This window comes from Bos taurus, chromosome 26, assembly GCF_002263795.3.
Source record: "Bos taurus isolate L1 Dominette 01449 registration number 42190680 breed Hereford chromosome 26, ARS-UCD2.0, whole genome shotgun sequence".
Classification (NCBI taxonomy): domain Eukaryota; kingdom Metazoa; phylum Chordata; class Mammalia; order Artiodactyla; family Bovidae; genus Bos; species Bos taurus.
In genome coordinates, this window is record NC_037353.1 from 8,975,121 (window position 1) to 8,995,760 (window position 20,640).

The 20,640-nt window shown below is 42.8% G+C and overlaps 1 protein-coding gene across 28 annotated transcripts in view; it reads right to left on the bottom strand.

Annotated features, from left to right (window-relative positions):
* SGMS1 (sphingomyelin synthase 1) overlaps positions 1-20,640 on the bottom strand; it is a 323,882-nt gene that overhangs the window by 274,540 nt on the left and 28,702 nt on the right. For 26 of the 28 annotated variants that reach the window (NM_001206135.2, XM_059881886.1, XM_005225396.5 and 23 more), the window contains one exon: positions 14,174-14,268. The gene's annotated coding sequence lies outside the window, so the exon portion shown is untranslated. Of the gene's footprint in view, positions 1-14,173; positions 14,269-16,794; positions 19,688-20,640 lie in introns of all 28 variants that reach the window. The other 2 variants (XM_059881892.1, XM_059881889.1) reach the window with 1 other exon arrangement.

Here is a 20,640-nt window from a genome sequence, read left to right on the forward strand (position 1 = left end):
CATGAAAAGCCAGCAACCTCGGAAACCCCTCACCAAGTACCTGATCTCAGAGCCTCTTTAGACACCCTTGACTCCTCAGTCCTCCCAGCGGCCTCTACGCTGTAGCTGGAGGAACACACTCCCTTCAGCAAAACAGCCATAAATGCCACTCTTTCATCTCATCCTCCTGCAGGAGCTGGGGAGTCCCACAATGGATAGAATATTTCATTCACACTCTGTCTGAAGAACAATTTTTCCCATAGAGAAACTGGGTAGTTAAAATTCTCAACCAGATGAGGTTGAGAATAGGCCCCAGATGAGGGCCTATTCATGCAATCTCAAGTCACAAATAACAAAACTATAGTCCATCTCATAATTTTTTTCAATCCCAAAATTATTTCTCTCATAAATTTAACCCTTCATTTCTTTTTTCCACTTTATTTTTTTAACTGAAGTATGTTTGCTTTATAGAATTTTGCGAATTTCTGTCATACATCAACAAGAATCAGCCATAGGTACACTCAGGTCCCCTCCCTCCCAAGCCTCCCTTTTTTGATATTATACATCACACTGTAATGTATGTATGTGATCAACCTCTGCCAACAGAAGTTTGTTGAAGAATACAAACCATAACTATCACATACTAAGTGCCAACATCATGTTGGCGACAGAACGGAATTTTAATAATAAAATGCCACAGGGGATATAATAGAAATCACTTGGAAGCTACACATATTTGGTTCTTCCTTGATTCTTTATTCAGGAATCTATAAATACTGCACAGAGCTGGGATTTTAAGCCCTGGGAGTGGAATAGCTCTAGCAAGATCAGAAACTGGCAGTTTCTGCAAAGAACATAGTTCTCCTTTTAATTAAAAAAAAAAAAAAAAAGGTTTGTTTTCCATTGCTGACCCTCAGAATGTAGAAAATAGAAAACCCAGGCTGCCTCAATTAAGCTGAGAGGAAGCAAGGAAATATTCTGCTCATGCCTAGGGTAGAGCTTAAAAGTGGAAATGTGACAGAGGCAGCAATGCTGATAATCAACAAGGATGACAACACTCATAGAACGCAGGCTGGACACTGATCGGCTAACCTGTCATCATTTGCAAGTCTCCCTCTTGCACTAAGAACTTTAGCCTCTGCCTGTGAATAAAAGATGCAGTGCCAGGAGGTCATGCTGCTCCAGTATATATTAAGGGGCAAGGAGACAGACGTATATAGAGAGAGAGAAGTAGCTAGTTTAACAAAACGGGTCCCTTCCTAACTGACAAGAATTCATAATTTATTTCTATTCGCTTGTTTAAAAAAACACAGCAACCAACCAGGCATCTCTACCATACTGTGCTCCTTTTAATTTTAATTCAGCCTCAAGACAATAACTAAAATTACCCCTAGATTGTCAGTAGCTTTAATAATAAGAGTAACGGACTGCCTAAACTTAGGAAACATATGAATCTGATTTCCCCAAAGGTCTGTAGAGTAATAAAAGGCCAATGCTTTTAAGTAGAAAGCAATTTCTCGGTTTTGCACACAGCCCAGCACGAAAAGAAGGCTCTTGGGCAAGCTTCCACAGCAATCAGCATGGAAGCAGAGATGTTTTCTTTTCCTTTCCCAGTGGTGAAGTTAGAGCTATTGAAGAGCTGCTGTGTGCCGAGCTGCAAGTCTTCTGAAAGGAACTGTTATCTAATCACCACCAGGCCAGGCACTACCATCTCAGTTATCACCGGGTGACCAAGCCATTCCTCTGAGGGGCTGTGTTCCAGTGAGCGGGAAGCAAGCATGGGTATTTGACACAGGACACACCCAACACTCAGGGAGGAGAGAAAGCCACTGAACCTATCACCACAAGGGGCACAACAGGAAATAACCCAGGAACCCAGGGTCAGTTAGTTGGCTTATATTAAAAGAACCACACCACACTCCCCAAAACCGCTTAATTTTAGCAGAGACCTGCTATCAGAATAAAGGTTAGTTTTTCACCTACTCTCTGATGATCTGAGTTTGAATGCTTTGTTGAAGCATCAAACACAAACGCTGCCTCACTCTCCATGCTGTATTTGCGTCCCATCTCTCTGGCCTGCGGCAGTGCCCTTTGTGGGTGGTCAAGGACAAATGGCATTAAAGCCTGTTATTGGGCTTTTCATGTAAGAAGGCTTAATGTGTCAGCTGCATTTTAATCTCAGGATTAGGCGCTTACCCTCGGAAAATTCCTTTTAGAAACATCAATAAGGATTTTTTTTTAAGGATTGTTTTTTTTATCTTAAAGCCCAATGATGTATAAATTTATTGGTATTTTACATCTGAAATAAAAACCTTTAACCAAGAAAATGAGGCAGCTGCTGCAATGTTAACAAGAAAGCCAAGATCTCCACTGAGGCAATCTAAATATATATCATGCCTTAAAAATAAAAGAACACCAGCTAAGACTCACCGCTGCAGGTATGTGTCTGACCAAATAACCAATGCTACAAATCCTGCCCTGTATTTTTCTTAAGACTTTCCATACTGACTTCTGGTTAAATACAGTGGACAGACACACATATTTAGTTCCTCTCTCTCCTAAACCCCCAGTACAAACATTTATTGCTTGAAGGTATAAATCCACAAGGACAGAGAAAACAAGAGAGATTTAAATTTTAAACTTTTTAAAGTTGGGAATCAATTGGATAATGGCAACTGATTTTGCAGACCCAAAGAAGCCATATCTTCCAATGTGTGAAACCCCATTCTTACACATGGGTTTCCCCGTGGCTCAGCCAGTAAAGAATCCACTGGCAACGCACAAGACACAGGAGACATGGGTTCGATCCCCCGGGGAAGGAAATGGCTACCCGCTCTAGTAGTTTTGCCCGAGAAATCCCATGAACAGGGGAGCCTGGAGAGCTAGTCCATTGGGTTGCAAAGAGTCAGACACGACTGAGTAACTGAGCATGAATGAAAGAATTCTTAACCGTGAACTTACACTCGAGCGTCACCAGGAACCGAGAGAAAGGAACTAACGTGAAAGGCAGAAACAAACAGGGGGAAAAAAGTAATTTGACACAAATGAGGCACGCGCACACACACACAAAAAAAAACTTTAAAAAAGAAAAAACAAAGTATAATTAATCTCCTAAGACAACTAAGAGAATAGCTAAGAGAAGAATGAGTAACAGTCACTCAGTCATGTCCGACTCTTTATGACCCCATGGACGATAGCCTGCCAGGCTCTTCTGTCTATGGAATTCTCCAGGCAAGAATACTGGATGGTGTTGCCATTAAGACTCTATAAAATAGAAGCATCAGAGAACAACAAACCAAAAAAAAAATAAAATAAAGAGCTGTCAGAAAACAAAAACATAACAAACAGAGAAAATTTAATAGGCTAGAAAGTAAAGTTAAGGAAATATTTTAAGACAACATCTTAGAAACAGAGGTGGGGAAGAGAAAGATCACAGCACAGGACAAGTCAACATCTAACAGGAATTCTAGAAGGGAAGAATGGAGAAAATAGAGGGGGACGTCAATAACGACAGACTTCAAGAAAATTCCTAAAGTGAAAGAGGTGAGTTTCCAGCCTGAAAATGCCTATTGGGATCTCAGCACAGTAAACAAAAACAGACCCTCCCCACCGAGGAATATTATATGACATTTCAGAACACTGACGATAAAGAGAAGAACTAGAAGTCCAAGAGAAAAAGTCAGAAAGATTGGTCACCTGCCCAGGACTGGGACTTAGACGTCTTAGACCTCTCGCCACTAACACTGGAAGTCAGAAGGTAATGAGACGTGCTCTCGCCACTAACACTGGAAGTCAGAAGGTAATGAGACGTGCTCTCGCCACTAACACTGGAAGTCAGAAGGTCATGAGACGTGCTCTCGCCACTAACACTGGAAGTCAGAAGGTAATGAGACGTGCCTCACTATTCTGAGGTTCAGAGGCTTCCAGTCTGGACATCTACGCCAGCCAGTGCGTGAGCACGCATGCTAAGTCACTGCAGTCCTGTCCAACTCTGCAACTCTGTGGACTGTAGTCCACCAGGTCCTGGGTCCATGGATTCTCCATGCAAGAATACTGGAGTGAGTTGCCATGTCCTCCTCCAGGGGATCTTCTTGATCCAGGAATCGAACCCGCATCTCTTATGTCTCTTGCATTGGCAGGTGGACAGCAGCCAGTCTGTATATTAAATATAAATGTGATGTTCTCAGACCTAAAACAACTCACAGACTTACCTCCTGTGTAACCTGTTTGGAAGATTTTAAAGCGTGTGGTTTGCAAAAATAAGGGAATAAACCAAGAAAGAAGAGAATATGGAGTGAGAAAAACAGGGCGGCCCAAACAGAAGATAAGAGAAATCCCCAGAATGCTGTTGAAGGAAAAGTCCATATCAAGGCATGGTGCACAACAGACCTGGAGAGGAAGCAGTCTAGACGGGGGCAGGGCCTAAGACGTCAGGTGAGAAAGTGTCAATAAGATAAAGTTGATAAAATACCTAAGATATTGGGAAGAGATTCACATGGAAGGCTCTTTGAGGCTAACTTAGTAAGAAGTGCACAAAAATTTTAAAAACAAGACAATTATTAAATCCAAGAAAAAAAGTGTGTGCAGGAAAGTTAAGGTAATCGGCATATCTGTGAATGCTGTTTACACAGTAGAAGATAACACCAAATAAACTGGGGGTGAGGGAGGAGCAAGAACACAAAGGGGTAAGAGGTCTTGCACAGATCCTTTAAAAATCAAGCTTGCGTAACTTTAATAAAACAAAAGCTAAACTTTAAAAATCTGGAGAAGGAAATAGCAACCCACTCCAGCAGCAGCAGCAGCAGCAGCAGCCAGTTTCTTGTCTGGGAAATCCCAGGGACAGAGGAGCCTGGTGAGCTACAGTCCACTGGGTTGCAAAGGAGTTGGACATGACAGAGCAACTAAAAAACAATAAAACGTTTCAAAAAGACATCTAATATTTCATTAGAGACATTAATATTTCATTAGTACACCACCTGACAGCTTATAAAGTACTTTCACAGATGTCTAATCATTTAACTTTTACCAAACTCTGCAAGTTAGGTTACCTCCTTTATGGAGAGAACAGAACCACCACAAGGAAGTTAAGCAACTTGATGACAGTGACTCAGAATAACAGGGGCAGAGGCAGAACTGGGCAGAGGGCGGCATGCAGAGGGTGTACTTGAGAGTCACAGTAGGAGCGACTGAACAACAAATGAACTGTACATTCAACAAAGATTACGCTGGTGAAGTTTATGTTTTTTATAACTTAAGGAAAAGAACTATACAGACAGCTCGTCAAAACATTGATGGCTAGACGTCACCCCTAGAATTTCAACTCAGTAGGTGTGGGTGGGACCTAAGAAGTTCTACTAAGAAGTGACCAGATGATGCTGATGTTACTGCTCTGGGGACAAAATTTTAAGAACCACTGCTCAGGTTCAAAGGTTCTCAGTCCTGAGTGCGCAGCACTTTCACCCAAGACCCCAGACCAAGTAAATAAAAACACGAGGGCAGGAAGTGGGAGAATACCTGGACACGGAGGGTTCTGACAGCCTTAAGGGCGATTCCAATATGCAGGCATTTTGAGAGCCCCTGCCTGGATGCCAATACGCGGTGTAGCATATGTGAGCCCTGCAAGGAGGCCTGGGCTACTCAGCCACATCCTGGCTGTGCCTCCATTTCATCATCTATAAAATAATAGTTATGGAGTTGTTGAGACTGTTAAACAGAATAATCAGCAAAAGAACTCAGGGCAGTACCCATCACACAGTGAACAATAACGGTATTACTTTTGTTGTTGACTTACAGGAAACAAGGTTGCCCCTGATTTTTCAGCTATGAAATGGGTCCGGTTAAAGACAATGAACAATCTATTAGTATTCAATCCCAGGCCACTAAGCAAGACAAAAAGCTCCCAAGGACCTAAGAACAAAGTAAGGGGGATTAAATCTAAGAACTTTGTATGATTCCCACAAGCATTTGGCAAACCAAGGGTCATTTCTATAGAATTACTAGTTAATCCCTTTACTCTCTGAATAGGTGGTGTTATCTGGAGTATAATGGTAAAAAGCAGGTGTTAGAATCAATACTCAAACACCACCCCTTATTAAAGAAACAACATAATGCAGTGAGTTCACACAGAAGGTGATGCAGGACTCAGAAGAAACTCCTGGAGACGCCTACATGGTAAACGCATTCTTGTCAAAAGAAACTGAAAATGAAGACAAGGGCACAGTTCAAAGAGGTCTGTTCATTCAAGAAGTATCTGAGTGCCTCCCACACACCAGGCACAACGACGGCGGGGGAGGACACGTCACTCACTGCAGGGCAGAGTCTGTCTTGCAGGGAGGTCTGCCCATGTGGATCTGCCCAGAAAGCAAGCTTTGGGAATGCTGAATCGCACCCTTTTTCCTCAAAAGCACTGTAGGGAGAGGAAAACTTATGGTTTCTGCTCATTTCTTTCTTGCATGTGAAGCTGCATATTGGGGGGAGGGTGGGTCTGTTATAGGTCATCCACAGTGACACAGTGTCTTGAGTCCACAGTCAGTACAAAGAAATCACTGTCTATATCCTCAGAAAGCAACATGACCCTCCAGTGTCTGGGTCATGCCAAAGCTGAGTCCCCAGGGCAAGCCTCCTGCATTAAGTCATTTGAGTAATTTCCCCACAAAACCTCACTGTTAAGGGAATGCATTCTTAATGAAGAAAATGGTTTCTTTTTCTAGACAGAAATGGTTAAAAGCCTTGGAAGTATTCTAGGGGTGGTTGGAGCCTCTCTGTCAGAAGTTACATCCTCACACCATACTGATGGGTTCAAATCACCTCCCAACCACCCAAGTCTTGGTTTTCTCTAAAGCTCAGAATTATATGCTCTCGTGTGCTCAGTCATGTCTGACTTCTTTGTGACTCCACAGACTGTAGCCCGCCAGGCTCCTCTGTCCGTGGGATTTCCCAGGCAAGAATACTGGAGTGGGTTGCCATTTCCTCCTCCAGGGAATCTTCCTGACCCAGAGACTGAACCTGTGTCCCCTGCGTCTCCTGCATTTGCAGGAGGATTCATTACCACTGAGCCACCTGGGAAGCTCAAAAGCTTAGAATTACTGGATCTGATTAAGCAATCAGCAAACATGTCCCAAATGAGTGCCAACTCTGGATACGGCTAATTGTGCCAAGCTTGTGCCCACCAGAAAGAAACAATGCCAGTACGAATGTTCCTCCCAGCAATGTCCCCTAAATATCCCTGGGGACACTCTATACCTGAGAAGCTAAAGATCGGCTTGCAAATCGAATATGTAACACCGCCCTGCTTGTACATGTAGATACTTCCAAACAGCAGGCTTACTTTGCAGAAGTTCTTACCTCACTGCCTCTTTGATTTATTATTAATCCAAGTGCGCCACAGTCATTACACAAAGGTGACGCTGCAGATCAGGAAGCAGCCAGGATATGTGGCTGCTGTTGGTGCTTCCCTCACAGGCCATGTGACTCTGGACTTCTGCAAGCACACCCGTCAGTCTGCTGGCACGTTTGTCTCAAAGATCAACAACAAAAACAAGAGACAGAGGGGCCAGCCTGCGTTGGGTAATATTCTAAATGCCCCACAAATACCCCTTAATTTAATCCTTCCCAGAACCCTATAAGGTGGATACGTTTACTCCACACTGCACAGTTGAAAAGACTAGGGTAAAGAGAGGTTAAATATCTGTCAAAATCTTATGTGGCTAATAATTGACCCCATGCAGTCTGGCCCCAGGATCCATGTTCTTAATCATTTCTTTATCCTGCTTCCCTTACACTTCTTTCAGGTCAAACAAGAGAATACACCCATATATTTATGGCTGATTCATGTTGTTGTATATGTGGCAGAAGCCAACACAGCACTGTAAAGCAAGTATCCTCCAATTAAAAAAAAATTTTAAAACAGAATATAAAGCAAACCATAAAAAGATACAATTATTATTATTACTATTACTATTATTATTTTGCCTCCCAGCATCCACTGATCCTCCCTGATTTCTGTAGTTCTGGTAATGACATTCTCCACTGTCATTAATGCTTCACCTTCAGCTGAAGAGGTGCTGATCTCAGACTCTAGGTGTGAAGCACATAACCTGGGCGATCCAATCAGGAGAGGCCAGTGTCCCTATCCAAAGGGACCGTCTAGTGCTAAGCAACCAGGCCAAGAGTATTGTCTCTGCAGTGTCTTATTGTCTCTGCCATGACGGAAATTTGAAGATGCTGGAGGTCCCACCTGTAGCCCAAGAATGTTCAGCCAAGAATGAGCCTCCCTCCTGACATTGTCTGGATCCCCAGTCTAGTGCTTCCTGAAGCCAGATTTATCTCAAGGCTTTCAACTGCCTGAACCAATTTTTTTTACTTAAGATAGTTTGAACTGGGTTTTCTGTTACTTGTAAAGAGAATCATCCTGATCTCTTTCTAAAACATGTTTCATTCTATCAAGCTATATTCAGCACCACTTCAGTCCTTTCCTGCTCTGAAAATAAAACTTGAGAGACTGAGAAAGTAAATTTTAATTAGCTAGCCTTGACAAATTAAACACTCCTGAAGCTGGAGTTCCTGACAAAATAACTCCATATTATGTAGAACAGAAGATCCAGGGTTTGGGTTTTTTTTTAATGCCATATTTCAAGTGACTTGGCTTATCATCAAATTTGTTTCATAAAAATTTATTTTTAACCAAAACAGTTAACCCTGGAGTTTTCAGCTCTGTAAGGAGAATAACTGTGATATTTCTTTCTTCTTGGTCTTCTGATTTTTCAGTTACCCCTAAATCCAAACCATTACAAAAAACTACTAAAATGAAGAACAGGGTTGATTTTTTAAAAACATTTTAAACACAACAGAAAGTTATGTATGGATATACATAATTTCTTCCTTGTAAAGAAGAGAAATGAAACCTTAGCCTTATTTATTGATTTTGGTAACAGAAGAAACCAGTATGGAGTTTTAATCACATTCATGAAATTATTCATTGCACCAGCTAACATTCCTTCCCTATAGTTCCTCAGACAAATTCTTATAATTAGATTTCAGAGGAAAGCACCATTGGGCACCCAAATCAGACGTGCTGCCCGACATCAGACGGCTCCTAAGACAACGAGGAAACACCGTCAGGACATTGTGCATTCTCTTTTGATCAGTTCAGTTCAGTCGGTCAGTCGTGTCCGACTCTGTGACCCCATGCACTGCAGCACGCCAGGCCTCCCTGTCCATTACCAACTCCTGGAGTTCACTCAAACTTAGTACACATAGCTAAATAACTATGTGTGACAGCTGGGTAACAGGTCAGTCACCTGTGCAAGTATCTGCCCATAAAACATATATGAGCATATATGAAAATGCTAATTCAGTGAAAATGATGTTAAAAACCAGATTCACATTCCTCAGGCTTCCTTGACAGTTCAGTTGGTAAAGAATCTGCCTGCAATGCAGGAGACCCTGGTCCAATTCCTGGGTCAGGAAGATCCCCTGGAGAAGGAACAGGCTACCCACTGCAGTATTCTTGGGCTTCCCTTGTGATTTAGCTGGTAAAGAATCCACCCACAATGCGGGAGACCTGGGTTCAATCCCTGGATTGGGAAGATGCCCTGGAGAAGGGAGTGGCTACCCACTCCAGTATTCTGGCCTGGAAAATTCCATGGACTATATAGTCCATGGGGTCTCAGAGTCGGACACGACTGAGTGACTTTCACTTTTCACATTTCTTGGAGAAAATTTTTAAGTATTTCTCTCTTTTCTATGTTCATTGCATCACCCTCTATGTGTGCTAAGTCGCTTTAGTCATGTCCAACTCTCTGTGACCCCATGGACCATAGACCACCAGGCTCCTCTGTCCATGGAATTCTCTAGGCAAGAATACTGGAATGTGTTGCCATGACCTCCTCCAGGGGATCTTCCCGACCCAGAGATCGAACCCAGGTCTCTGAAGTCTCCATGTTGGCAGGCATATTCTTTACCACTAGCACCACCTGCTCCTATTAAGAAGAGACAAATTTAACAGCCTCGAATAAACAAATAGATAAGCATACCAACAAAGACAGATTAATCTGTTTAACTACATTCTAAACTTTATTACCCTGTATGTGGTTCTTTCCTTTGAGGCTTATTTTTTATTATTATCATAACCTAAGACTGAAGGTTGACTTGGCTTGCTTTGGAGAGCTCTTCAAAGCACACAGCACTATCCAGACAGTCTGTTTTCAAACCATCTTTGTTACCACGTGTGAACAAGTAGGATCTTTAAACACACAATTGCTTATATGATGTCATACTACATATTTTTCTAAAATGGAGTTAACCATAAGTTTGGAGAAGGAAATGGCAACCCACTCCAGTGTTCTTGCCTGGAGAGTCCCAGGGACGGGGGAGCCTAGTGGGCTGCCGTCTATGGGGTCGCACAGAGTCGGACACGACTGAAGCGACTTAGCAGTAGCAACCATTAGTTTACATAGAATGGTTCATCAAATGTACAAAATTAGCAAAAATAGCCAACATATTAATTTAAAATTGAGGACTTAGTTAAGTGAAAAGTGAAAGTGAAGTCGCTCAGTCATGTCCAACTCTTTGCGACCCCATGGGCTATAGGCTACCAGGCTTATCCATCCATGGGATTTTATTTCCATAATACACTTTTTTTTTTTTTCCCCCAAAAAAGCACAATCCTACAATGGAATTTTAAATTCACAGGGGTTTCTGTAAAGTCCACAGGGGCCAGAATCATATCTATCACCATTTTACACCTGACATACAATAGGCACTCTGCAAATATATTGTATGTTGGATAAATAAATGAATCCATAAAGGCATTAAAGGACTTCCCTGGTGGTCCAATGGTTAAGAATCCATCTTCCAATGCAAGGGACATGGGTTTGATCCCTGGTGGGGGAATTAAGATTCCCACATGCCGCGGGGCAACTAGGCCCTCGAGCCACAAATAGAGAAGCCCCTGTGCAACTAGAGAAAGTCCACTCACGAGCCTGCGTGCCACAGTGAAGACCAGTGCAGCCAACATAAAAAATAAATAAATGAATAAAGACTACTTCACACCTCTGCATGCATGCCAAGTCGCTTCAGTCATGTCTGACTCTTTGCAGCTCTATGGACTGTAGCCCACCAGGCTCCTCTTGTCCACAGGATTCTTTGGGCAAGAATACTGAAATGGGTTGCCATTTCCTTCTCCAGGGGATCCTCCTGATCTAGGGCTCGAACCTATGTATGTCTCTTCTGTCTCCCGCGTTGGCAGGCGGGTTTTTTACGGCTGGTGCCACCTGGGAAGCCTAGAGAGGTTATTATTACTATGTCCTTGCTTTGATAAAGTAAAGAGAAAGTGGCAAACTTTTATGCAAAGGGCCAGATGTTAAACATTCTAGCCATTGTGGGCCATATGGTCACTGTTGCAGATATTCCAATCTCTCTCACAACTGTTCAATTCTGCTGTTGTAACACAAAAACAGTCATAGAGGATATATTCACAAAGGAGCCTGACTGTGCTGTGTCCAAATAAAACTTTATCTATAAAAACAGAATTTGGCTAGAAAATCATTCAGATCGCATGAGAACCACTTTCTTATAGTGAACACTCTATTCTAAAGGCTGGACATTGGTGGACTTGCTAAATTCAAGAGACATGTTTTGTTGGGTCAAAAACTGGGCAGGACATATATAATCATTCCTCACAGCTCCATCCCTCCTTCCTGAGCAACCCTGCTCCCTACTAATTTCCATCATGTTACAAGCCAGTCCCATGCAAGCCTCTGAGTTTACATCCTAAACTTTATAGCACAACTGGTTTCCAGGAATGTGGCCCATATCCGTAACTGTGAATCCATAACCACAAGATAGGCTCCTCAAGAGCAAGCCCATGACTTTCATCTCTTCGCGCTTCATCTAATACCAAATATCAGCACCTAATGAACTTTAAATATGACTGATTGCCTAGTGTTTGATATAGTCAAACTATAGTGTTTGATATAGTTTGATATAGTCTCCTAGGAGGGGATGCATAAAAAGTTCTAATCGCTGACAAAAGAATGGACAAGATACATGCCAATGGAGACCAAAGAGAAAAGGGACGTGGTGAGTCACAGGAAAAACGACAGGACTCATCACAGGACTGAAACACCAATCCTTTCCAGCTTGTTTCCAGCAGATACAAGGCTCAACCTTGTATCTGCTCCCAGGATTTCTCCTTCACATCACAGCAAAGCTGGGCAGAGGTTGGACAACTCAGGACATCTCAATCATGACCACAGTGAGGATAAAACCTTGGTTAAAGCTTCAGAGTGCCTTCCCCCAATCACCAGCAACTAACTGAAGGAATAAACTGCTGAATTCACAAATGGAACGCTCTCCAGCAATGAAAATGATCCATCTACAACTAAATGCAACAATACGCAGGCATCTCTGTAATGCATTGTTGACTGAAGAAGGTTGGACACAGAAGAATATAATCTGCGTTGTATAATCATGTTATCTCTCTCTCTCTCTCTCTCTCGCATGTGTGTGCGCACACACACACACAGAAACACACAAAGAAAAACAAGCAAAACTAATTTATGCTCTTAGAAGTCAAGAGAGTAATTCCCCACCGAGTAGGTCGTGTCCAGTATCGAGCGTCGAGAGGAGGCATGAGGCGGCGGTAAAAATGCTTCTTGGTCTGCCTCCTGGTAACATAACTGAGCTTAGTTTGGAAGCTGCATTGAACTATACACTTACATCATGCATATTTTCTTACATATATGGTCTATTTCAATAAAAAGTTTAAAAAATAAAATAAAAACATTCCACCACTTGGAAGTGGTCCAGAGAGCCGTATGAAGGCCCCACACAGAGCCCCATAAGGCTCTTGCCTCATATGGAGCCCCAACCTTCCTTTTCATCATCTCAAAGCATAACCAGACAGTGAGAAAGCCAACTAGGTCATTCTGAGATATCTGTAATTCCAGGCTAAGCTCCTTCAAAATGTTAGTGCCCTTCAGAAACTTTACTGCTATCACTAACTTTCTGTTCTAAATGAGAAGTGAGAATATTAAAAAGGACTCCACTGCTCTAAGTGGCTCACTTAAATATACTTCTTTTAAAATAATGCTCTGAATAGTTAACTCCAGTTCATAAACTTCTATGAAGAAATGCTTCAATACTCAGGGACTACTTGAAGAAGATACCATAAATGAAACGTAACTGAGATTAGAATGTAGAATAGCCAACAGCCACCTTGCAAGAATTACATAGAATTGTAATGAACAGTTGTGTAACTGGCCTCGATATAACTGTAATCAGAACAGAACACACATCTCTAAGAATGCATGTAAAGTTTCAATGCAGGTAGTCAAATTACAGGGCTGGGAATCATTCTGACTCTTTCTAACGTTGATTTTACTATACTAACCTCAACTAGTACCTCAATGGCATTACCGACTCGATGGGCATGAGTTTGAGCAGGCTCTGGGAGTTGGTGATGGACAGGGAAGTCTGGCGTGCTGCAGTCCATGGGGTTGCAAAGAGTCGGAGACAACTGAGCGACTGAACTGAAACTCAACTAGACATCACTACTCATGTTCTTTTCATATTCTCCTGTAAGTTTCGGTTTAGAAAAATCAGTTAAGACCTTTGATCACATTAGATCACAGAGACTGGTCTACGTGTGAAGGCTGATTAGGAAGGAGGAAGAGCAGTAATCCGATCACCTGACCTAAGAACAAACATCAGCCACAGTGGGGCAGACCGGCACATTACCAGGAACAGAGAAAGCACAGGAATCCTCTGCTACACAGGGCACATGCAGAGTGCAAATTCCAATTCTTTATATTCAGATGTTTTTCATACTAAACAAATTCATATTACAGGTCTGTGTATTTAGCAAATCACTGCCTAAATGTAATCATACTTAACTAAATGATTCTGCCATAGAGTTTATGCATGTTCTAAAATGCCTCTCAGGAGAGAATATCCTTATTTTTAGGAACTGTATCCCCAAGAATCGAGGATAAAAACATCATGATCTCTTAAACTTACTTTCACATGTTTCAGCAGGAAAATGTGGAAACCTGAACACACACACAATATGGCAAAATGCTAACAAATGTTAAATGTAGGTAGTGGACACACAGAAACTTGCTGCTCATCCTTTAACTCTTCAGTAAGTTTGAAAATTTTTGTAATAAAAAGACACATGGAAATCCTTACTCACCTTTCAAGTGGATGGCCCTCTTCTTTCCTCTAATCAAAAGCGAATGGCTGAATATGCCCAGAGGCACACTTAGGGATGTTCATGCTGTCCTCACCCTGCAAGAAGAAGCAAAACAGCATGTTACCATCAATGATCTTTAAGTTAATGCTATTTTGGTTGACACAATGTTCTTAATCTGTGTCCAGCCTGTAGATTAAAATACTGTTGTAATTATGTTTTAGGCAAGGAGAAAAGTGAAAGCAGAAAAAATCGATCCCATCGCATATTGAATGCAGGGAACAACCGCTGGCCTCACCCACTCAAGGAACTTCTGGAACAAAGGAATTCCTCAGTAAATTTCTTTTAATTCACATAAATTTCAGGGCAGTGATGTAGCCCAAACTCCACTGGAACAAAAACTGAGGCTTTATTAAGGACCTGAACTTGACTCTGACTTGGTATTCTGAGGCTACACTTGGAAGGCACTTACTTACCTCGCAGAACCACACGAGACCTGCTGCACCTCCAGGCAATGCCCCTCCCAGCAAAGGCATCCAGGGCCGGTCTATTACTACAGGCTACCACACACGCTCCCTCGACCATTGCGCTCCCTGGGCACAGTGACCCAGGGGCCTGCCGGTCACAGACCTGATGCCTCCACCACGCCTCACATTATCTGTTACATTTGATCTTGCCACAGCCCTGTGAGGCAAGGGGTGTTTACTGAATGCATTTTCCAGAGAAGGCACATAAGTGTCGGAGATGGTACAGGGCATTCAACTAGAAAACACCAGACGTGAAACTGCTACTTGGACCTTCTGACCCCAAGCTCGGGGCTTATCTCACTATACAGGCTGTCCCCACCTTCCCCAGTCTACCCCTCAACACAGCAGCACCCTGAAAACCAACCTCAGTGCCAAATGACCAAACAACACAGCCACATGTCATTGTGGGGGGTGGGGGGTGGGGAAGAGGGAGTGGGATGGATGGAGGGCACACACACCCTAAGAGTATCTACTAATAATCATTCTTAATAGTATCATGAATATTGTACTCATGATTACCAATTACTATAATTACTATCAGTAATTATACTTCCCTTTGAAACACAATAACCTTTCATGTATTTTTGACATTTATATATATATATATATATATATATATTTCATTTTTCTCCCTTCTTTTTCAAGACGGCACACTATTGGCCAAAGGAAGTAAAACAAGCCTCACATGGCACCCCAGGTAATTTTCACCTCTGCCACAACAATAGACAATTACCACTCGCTGTTGAGGATTTTTCCATTCATTTTTTATAAAAGGCAAAATATAGTAAAATACAACAGCACAGACACCGACTGTTCTGCCAATAAAGATGGAAGCAGTATCAAAACTACTGCTGGGGAGAAGGGAGTAGCCCTCCCTGACAGCCTCAAGTGGCCCTTCATCTGCTGGTCACCAAAATGCTGGAGGCAATACACAAAGGTTTAGAGGTCACGAGGTCTGCCGTGTGACGGTGCTGGTGTACAAAAGTCAAGGACCCCCTCCCCTGGATTTCAGTCCTGCCTCCTCACTCACTAGCCTGATTAAAAACTGAGAGAACCTCCCCAAGCAGCCACCTCTCCTGTGGGTTGGAATACCTGTTCACAGGGATGTTGAGGCTCACAAAAAAGATAGGATGTGACTTAACACCCCACAGACAAGAGCACTTGGAGCCCAGGAATACTGACCAAGAAGAGCAACACTAAACCAAGGGAAAAAACATGATGTACCTTTGGAAACAACAACTTTACTCACAGATTTGGGGAAGGAAGGATAAGCACATGAATCTGTGATACTAACACTATTATGAAACACATACGCATCATGAAGTTAAATGCAATCATTGCATAAATTTTTAAGCTAAAACACCTACCCTTACTTGCCTAGTTCATTTCTAGTTACACCCTGGCATGTGGAGGAAGGGAGTGAGGGCTGCAATCTCTCTCTTTCCTTAAAGATGGCCTTGGGAGAAAGTGTCAAGCTGGCGGGCATTTTAATATCACAGTACACCCAGAAAACTCCTAATGGTCTCTGTTTCAGAGTATTCTCTTCAAACTCAGGAGTCCCAGATCTCTGCCAGATCTAGGTACATGTGGGATGAAGTCTGCTGCTGCTGCTGCTACTGCTAAGTCGCTTCAGTCGTGTCCGACTCTGTGCGACCCAGGCAGAGACGGCAGCCCACCAGGCACCCCCGTCCCTGGGATTCTCCAGGCAAGAACACTGGAGTGGGTTGCCATTTCCTTCTCTAATGGGATGAAGTCTAGATACATACAATCCCATCTATACCACACATCCTGGTATGTTACGAAAGATCCTCTTTGCTCTGCTCTGCACCCTCCATTCTCTCCACCAGAGATAACCCACTAGCCTGAATTCTGACTTACTTCTTTGTTCCTCTTATGGTTTTATCACATCTGTATGTTCAATATATTGTTGTGTTCTGTCTGGTTTTAATTAAGTGTTTATACAAAGGAAACCAGGACTGTATTCAGACTCGTCTCTTGAGATTTTGATTTTGAGATTCATCCCTCCTGACTCATGTGACTGTAGCTGATTTTTCACCACCATATTGTTCTCACTGTGTGACTTTACCCACAATTTACCGCTCTGTTCTACTGCTGAGGATCATCTGGGGATTGTTCGGTTTTCGCTATTAAGAATAATGCTGCCATTTAGATTCTAATGCTCGTCGCCTGGTGCACACAGCAAGAGTTTCTCCAGGGTGTATCCCTAGAAGAAGAGAGCAGGGCTTGGGATCACATACGTTCAGCTTCTCCGAAATGCCAGATCATTTTCCAAAGTAGCTGCCACAATTGACTATTTAGCCACCCTTCCCGTCTCTCTCCAAATAAGAGGCTTGCTTGTTTTGCTAATCACCAGCAAAGCTTTCAACCAACAAAAGGGAAAGCTTTTCCTATTTGCAGCATCGCCGCTACAAATAAACAGTACTCCAAAGTAGTGACCCAGACAGCTGGAACATATTAGTCACAGGACAGACTTCGGAATAATGATGCAGACCCAGCCGGCACCACACACTGCCCACGGGTATCAGTCAAACAGGATTTCTAGAACTATGTTAAATTCAGAGGTTGTCTTCTTCCTGGTGGACTCACAGCTACGGTCCTCGCCTACTACTGTCAAGTTGAAGGGGAAAAAAAATGAACTCGCATGCAATCCAGCCAAATTCAAGTTTGAATCTGGGGAGTCAAATCATTTCAAAGAAACAGTGTGTTGCTGTTGTTGTTTTTTAATACAGAGTTGCCTGTGTTTTTATATAGTCACCTAAAAACTCTTAGGTATTCTCTAGACAAAAAGACATTCTATTTAGGTTTAGTTATTTCAATGTCTTAGGTGGAGATAGTAATTTTGTGACAATTTAATCTGTATTTCCAGTAAAATCATAGTATCAAACATTTCTGTTGCCATTAAATAGAAAAAATGAGAAATTCTTTCAATCTGGGCAGGAAGGAGAGAAGAAAGTGAAGTTACTCAGTCGTGTCCGACTCTGCGACCCCATGGACTGTAGCCCACCAGGCTCCTCAGTCCATGGGATTTTCCAGACATGAATACTGGAGTGGGTTGCCAGGAGAGAAGAAAGGTTACTATAAATTTCAAGGAGGCTCTTATCATGTCACTGAAAGAAACAATGGTGTTAGTGACCAAAATGGGGTTGTTTCAACTCAACCTCTTGGCAGTTGTTGTCTCTTTACAATCACTTCTCCCTGTGAGGTAGCAACTACCGCTACACCCGTCTCACAGACGGCAGAAACCGAAGCATAGACAGCAATTAGGTTGTGCACAGCACACCGCTGATAAGTGGTAGAACAAGGATTTGAACCTGGTTTACCCCAGAATCCACGTTCTAACCACTACTCTCAGCAGCTTTTTCAGCCTCCTAAGACTAGCTAGAAGGCCCTGCCTGCCATGGTGACAATAGCTACCACTTACAAAGCATCAGCCACGTGCCAAGCACTTGCTAAGTGCTCTGTTGTGTTATTTCTATCCCCACATGTCCACCGGCCCGTATTACTCCTATTTTACAGCTGAAGAAATCGATGCTCTAGGAGTTTACATAACTTGGCCAAAGACACACAGGCAACAAAGACCGTGGTTGAGACACCACTTGATCCTTGTCTCTGACTTAAAGTTCATATTCTTTCTACTGTGGACTTTCTGGACAAAATAAAAGCACCTGACCCCAGGGCTTGGGGGAGACAATTGTTGACCATGGGTCTTGGGAACAGCTCCCATGAAGGAAACAGATGCCACAGAGGGAGAAGATGTGCCAGTGTTCTTGGCACTCGGCAGGCAGCAGCTGTCATGCCTCCACGACAGGCACTGAGGCAGAGTGGTCTCCAGCAGGAGCAGTGAGCATGGTCAAAGATCCAGCGGTCACAGGGTGCAAGTCAAATGGCCACTGCATATAACGTTTCCATCTGTAAAATGGGGCTAACTTTTATTTCAAAGGGTTACTGTGAAGATTTGGGGGCTCCAAAAATCACTGCAGGTGGTGACTGCAGCCAGGAAATTAAAAGACTCTTGTTCCTTGGAAGAAAGGTTATGACCAACGTAGACAGCATATTAAAAAGCAGAGACATTACTTTGCCAACAAAGGTCTGTCTAGTCAAGGCTAGTCAAGGAAATCAGTCCTGAATATTCATTGGAAGGACTGATGTTGAAGCTGAAACTGCAGTACTTTGGCCACTTTGTAGTGAGTCACTACACAGAGCAACATATTTCTTAAAATCAAAAGGCTCATTCTTGTGTTGGTTCTAATATTTGATCCAGAGTGGAGGAGGAGACCTGCTAAGGGGCAATTTTCCAAAGGAAGGTAGCCAGCAAAGGGCAGAAGCAGCCTCAGTACAGTATGAAGTGTTTGAAGAGAATAATAGAAGCAGCCACTGCCAATGTTTTCTCAATATATACCATGGACGACCTTCTACGTTCTTCTTTAAAACCTTTGCTCATGGGGACTTCCCTAGTGGTCTGTGGCTAAAACTCCCGATGCAGGTGGGCCTGCGTTCAATCCCTGGTCAGCAAACTATAACAGATCTCCCATACCACAGCTAGAGATCCCACCCACCACAGTGAAGATCGAGGATCCCACCACTGCAGCTAAGACCCGGAGCAGCCAAAGAAAGAAAGAAAGAAAGAAATTTTTTTGACATAATTTTTTTTTATAAAGTGGTTTTTCTTTTTCCTTTTTAAATGTTTACTCGTTTCTTTAGGCTGCCCTGGGTCTTCACTGTGCAGGCTTTCCCTAGCTGTGCCAGGCGGGGGCTGCTCTCTGGTTGCAGCGCACAGGCTTCTCGTTGCAGCCGCTTCTCTTGTTGTGAAGCAGGGGCTCTAGAGCGCCAGCTCAGTAGCTGTGGTGCGAGGGCTTAGCTGCCCCGTGGCATGTGGGATCTTCCCAGACCAGGGATCAAACCAGTGTCTCCTTCATTGCAAGGCAGATTCTTGACCACTTGAGCTCCAGGGCAACCCTAAAAAAATAATCTAAAAAAAAAAAAAAAGAAAGAAAGAAAACCTTTGCTCAATATCCCTGAGAGAAAATACTGTGATATAGATCCCTATTAAACAGATAAGAAAAGTGACTCAGAGGTGAAATGACTTGCCCAAAGTCACTGAACTTGTCAGTGAGTATAATAATGGCTCATAGCATACATACAGTAGGCATTCAATAAATATCTGTTGAACATGGGCTCTTCAACATAAAAACAGAAGACAACCATTCACCTCACAAGGGTTTTATAAGCGTAAAATGAGATTACGTATACAAAGTTCCCAGCTCAGGCCTTGACCTTGGAGTGTACTGTGCGCCTGGGCAACAATGCTGACATAGAAAGTCAGGCACGATAACCGATGGAATAGGGATATGATACGATGTGGGTCAAACAGACATCATAAAGGACGAAAGATGCACAGATATACCTAACAGGCAAATCTGCACAGCAAATGCACGCATGAAAAGATGCTCAACATCATTAATCACGAAAGAAATGCAAATTAAAATCACAGTATCATTACACATCTATCAAAATAGCTAAATTTTAAAATCTGGCAATATAAAATGCTGACAAAAACTCAGAGCAACTAGGATTCTCACACATTGCTGGTATGATGAGTGAACACGAACTGTGGTATATCCATATTGTGGAATTCCACTTAATAATAAAAAAGGGCAAATTATTGATACACACAGCAACATGCATAAATCCCAAAGGCATTATGCTAAGTGAAAGGAGCGAGTTTCAAAGGGATAGACTACACAGTCCCACTTACATGACTTTCTGGAAAAGGCCAAACTAGGGTGGCAGAGAACAGATCAGTGTTGCCAGGGGGAGGAGGAAGGTCTAACTACAAGGAGGCGAGCAGCACCAGGGGGTGTGAGAGGTGCTGGGTTATTCTCTACTCCGTTTATATGCATGTGTTAAAACTCACAGAACTAC